This window comes from Momordica charantia, unplaced genomic scaffold, assembly GCF_013281855.1.
Source record: "Momordica charantia cultivar OHB3-1 unplaced genomic scaffold, Mcharantia_2.0 BLBB01000098.1, whole genome shotgun sequence".
NCBI classification, from domain to species: Eukaryota; Viridiplantae; Streptophyta; class Magnoliopsida; order Cucurbitales; family Cucurbitaceae; genus Momordica; species Momordica charantia.
In genome coordinates this window covers 33261-37952 of record NW_028275254.1, presented here as the reverse complement: position 1 = coordinate 37952, position 4692 = coordinate 33261, and the positions used below count along the sequence as shown (strand labels likewise).

The 4692-nt window shown below is 33.8% G+C and overlaps 1 pseudogene; it reads left to right on the top strand.

The window, feature by feature from the left end:
- Window positions 1-2441: 2441 nt before the first annotated feature.
- On the top strand, window positions 2442-4109 carry LOC111020245 (tetrahydroberberine oxidase pseudogene; annotated as a pseudogene).
- Window positions 4110-4692: the final 583 nt, after the last annotated feature.

The following is a 4692-nucleotide window of genomic DNA, read 5'->3' as shown; positions in this document are numbered from 1 at the left end:
ATAACCTAACAAGATTTATATAATTTCGCTTTGTTTCGCTTTGTTAAAGATCCCACTATCCTTAGAAAAAACTCTATCCATTTCCATTATTTCTTTTTGTTTGTATTTTTTCCTTTCTCCCCACTCTTCTTCACTCCCTTAGTCCTCTAAAGTCCCACCACACTCAAGCAAAGCAAACTCTCCGTTCACTTTTGTTTTGATTGATACCTTATTCCTGCTTGTTTGAGCTTGTTAAACTCTGATACCATATCAATATTCATGGGGCCCCATCTCAAAAACAATTGGCAATGAGAGGAGTAGCCCATATCTATTATAAACCATTATAAGGTCCATTTTCTTTTCAATGTGGGATCCTTAACAAAACACACTACATATGCATACAAAATGATATGCAACTCTTAAACTACTCTGGATGGCAGAATCTGAACAACTATCTCCTTGAAACTCAGGTACATCCTGGGTGGAAAAACATAAGATAAAGAGTGAGTTGAAAATCTCGATTAGTGGTAAGTTGATAAGAAAATAATCTCATAAAACGTCTTTCATAAACAACTGGAATTCAATCTCTTAAAAACATTATAAAACTGAAGTAATATTATAACTCCATAAAAACTCAGGGAACTTTATCTTAATAAACTTGTAACACTACTTTCAGAACAACCAACAAACAACGCTTCCAAGCTCCGGATTTGGACTAGGATTTGGAATTCGAATTTGGCTCTAATTCCCCCAACATATTCCCATGCAATCTAGTTATGCTAAATTCTTATTTGCTCTAAAAGCACATTCTAAAAAAACATGTAAATCATTCTTCTTCAAACATAAAACAAGCTAGGGAAAACTTAACACCACACATGTACCCATATTCTATTCTAGTCTACTAACGCAGAGTAATCTCAATACACAGAAGAATAATTCTCTTAACGCGCGGAGTCAAATGGTCCCAAAGACCTTTTTATTTATGAGTATACTATAGAAACACATACATATAGCATACGGATAATCACTTGGATACAATAACATGATAGTTTAAGAAACTTATTTCTGAACAAAATTCTCAAATCTCAACAACTGTTCTAAAATTCATCTTTCTTCTTACCAAGAATTTTTCTAACTTTCTCAAATCATTTATAAAATCTTTCTTTCTATCAACATTTCATAAAATTCTAAAATCATTTCTAAAATTTCTTTCTAAATACATTTCATAAGCTTTAAACATTTCTTTAAAATCATAAAACATTTCTCTATATCATAACACATTTATGAAATTCACAAACAAACACAACTTCTGTCATTTCAAGTGGAAATGCTAAAATATACATAATATATATAATTTCTAGAAATTCTATATTAATAGATATTATAAAACATTTAATAAAACAACCACTCACAAATCCTTCAAACTGAGTCGTTCGCGGCTCCAATTTTTGTCTAACATGAAATATCGATCCAGTGCCATACTTTAATCCAATATAAATCCAACATATTCTTATTTCCAACATAAATCATATTATCTCCAAATTATCCCACAAGTCGAATTTAATAACTCATTATCTTTCCTCATTAAAAAACAATTTTTTCTCTCTCCTATTATATTATAAGTGGGTCCCACAATTACTGTTCCAATTTCTCTTCCTTACAAAACCCATGTGACTACCCTTTCATTTTCTTATTTAATTTAATCCAATTTCTTTTTCTCTCTTCCATTTACAACTCCTCATTTTCCTTCTCTCTTCTCTTTACTCCATCATTCCGACAAACAAAGTAATAAGTCCACCAAACTTCTTTTAGTTAAACCAAAATTATATACTTGAGTCACACAAACAACAATAAATATCTTCCAGCAATGGAATAAACGTGTCAAAAACTTTTCAAACCAAAACAGTTCAAATTTCAAAATGTGATTTTAAAATTCAAAATTTTAGATCTTTTTATAATTATTTCCATAATATCAGTCTAAGGATAATACAATAAAGGTATTAAATAATATTTACTATTTTAGTTTTGCTATTTGTTTGTTTGTTTTTTTTAGAATAAGTTTTGCTATTTACTCAACTTCTAACGTCTATATTATTTTGGTTATACTATAAGCTTCTTTAAAAAGTTGATTATCTTGACAAAAAATAAAAATGTGTTTATAATATGGTAATTAGACTCATGCAAAAACGAAAAGCTCACATTAATACCACAAGAGAGGAAGAAAAGAAAATTCACAAACACAAAAATAGAAAAAGAAAGAGAAAAAAACAAACAAAAAAACAAGGAGGCGAGTGAAGTGGGCTATTCTCTCGAAAATGAAAATAGAAGAGAATCAGAAAAATAAAGTATGGCAGACAAAGGCTCCGCCAATCAGATAGCTTTCCCAAGACGAGAGAGCGCTGCCTCTTTTACACTATAAATAAAACCTTTCATCCATTGCCAAAACACAAAATCTATCAAACATGAAGTCTCCAATTACCTCTTTAGCCTATATTTTTGTTGTCATATCCTTTCTATGGGTAGCTTCTGCTTCCAACTATGAACATTTTCTCCATTGTCTTTCTCTTCATTCTCCCAACAGTTCTTCAATTTCAAAGATTATTTACACTCCAACTGATCCTTCGTACTCTTTGATTATGAACTTCTCTACCCATAACTTAGGATTGAGGACTGCAAAATCCTTTAAGCCTCAAGCAATAGTGACGCCATTGCAAGTTTCCCACATTCAAGCATCCATCATTTGCGCCAAAAAACACGGCTTCCAGATACGAACGCGAAGCGGTGGCCATGATTACGAGCGCCTTTCCTCTATCTCCTATGACGACATTCCTTTCGTTGTTGTTGATATGATAAACATTCGGTCGATCGATGTCAATGTGGATAAAACGTTGCATGGGTGCAATCTGGAGCCACCATCGGGGAACTGTACTATAGAATTGCAGAGAAAAGCAAAACCCTAGGGTTCCCAGCTGGGCTATGCCCGACAGTTGGTGTTGGTGGGCATTTCAGTGGCGGTGGTTATGGTATGATGCTACGAAAATTTGGACTCGCTGCCAATAATGTGATCGATGCTTACTTCGTTGATGTAAACGGTAAACTCCACAATCGAAAATCGATAGGAGAGGATGTGTTTTGGGCCATTAGAGGAGGAGGAGGAGCAAGCTTTGGCATTATTGTTGCATGGAAAATTAAGCTCGTCCAAGCTCCACCAGTGGTGACTGTTTTTGAAATCACAAGAAACTTGGAACAAAATGCTACCAATTTAGTCCATCGTTGGCAATACGTGGCCAACAAACAAGATGACAAACTTCTCATCAAAATAACATTAAGAGGCATGAACTCAAACAATCATCAAAATGGAAAAAGAACACGAGAAACATCTTTCGACTCCTTGTTCCTCGGACAAGCCGAAGAGCTTCTTCCCATCATGCAGAATACTTTCCCGGAGCTGGGGCTGACGAAAGAAGATTGTATAGAAATGAGTTGGATTGAATCCGTTCTCCATTTTGCCGGCTTCCGTGGAGGACAGTCGTTAGATGTCCTTCTCGATAGGAATGTGGCTTTTGAAGCCAATGGAAAAGCCAAAACCGACTATGTAAATGAGCCAATCCCCATAGCTGGGCTTCAGGGTATATGAGAATTGTTCAACGAAGAAGTTGAATTTGCACAAATATGTTTTATCCCTTACGGTGGAAAAATGAATGAGATGCCTGAATCAGAGATTCCCTTTCCGTATAGAGCTGGGAATCTTTACAAGATTAATTATTCGGTGGTTTGGACAAAAGAAGGCGAAGATACTACACAAAGACATTTAAATTGGATCCGTGAGCTTGAAAGTTACATGACTCCTTTCGTTTCAAAGAATCCGAGGGCTGCATATATCAATTATCGAGACTTGGATATAGGAATAAACAACAAGAATGGATACACGAGCTATGAGAAAGCAAGCATATGGGGACTTAGATATTTCAAGGGTAATTTTAAGAGGTTGGTGAGCATAAAAACTAAGGTTGATTCTTATAATTTCTTTATGAATGAGCAAAGCATTCCTTCTCTCTTGTTATGGTGGACGAAGAAGGAAAGACATGAGACGTCTTGAGATATGATTTTTGGAAAAATGCTTGGCCGGTCCATTAAATGGATGTTTTTTTTTTTGAGGGACATTAAATGGATGTTTTGTACTTTGGTTTATAGTTTATGGCTTAATAAAATTGCTATCTTTCTTTTGCAGAAGCAGAAAAAATAAATAAATTACCTCTCATTCTTCAAGTTCATGTATGATCAATTTTTCTCTGGAAGACAACTAACATACGTAAAAAAAAAGAATGAAATTTATCCTAATTAGGTTCTTCAACATTTTATATTTGATTGGTTAAATTTTGTTCTTTTCCATCTCATTAACTCAGTGCGCAATTGTGTAAAAAATTTGAGGATTTACGTATTTTCTGAGATTAAATTACAATTTTGAAATTCTATCAGTATTTTTGTGTTTATTCATTTTATAAATTTTAAAAATATTTTGTTATAATTTTAGGCTTTAAATTATGCTTATTTTTATTTTTATCATTATTGTGTTTAACAAAATACTCATTGGATTGAAAATTATAACCACACTTATGACAGAGAAGATCCAACAAAACGAGAGAAGATCGGGGAAGAGCCAAGAGAAGGCATGAACCAGAAAGGGTGTCGATGCTTGGCAACCCAAACCGG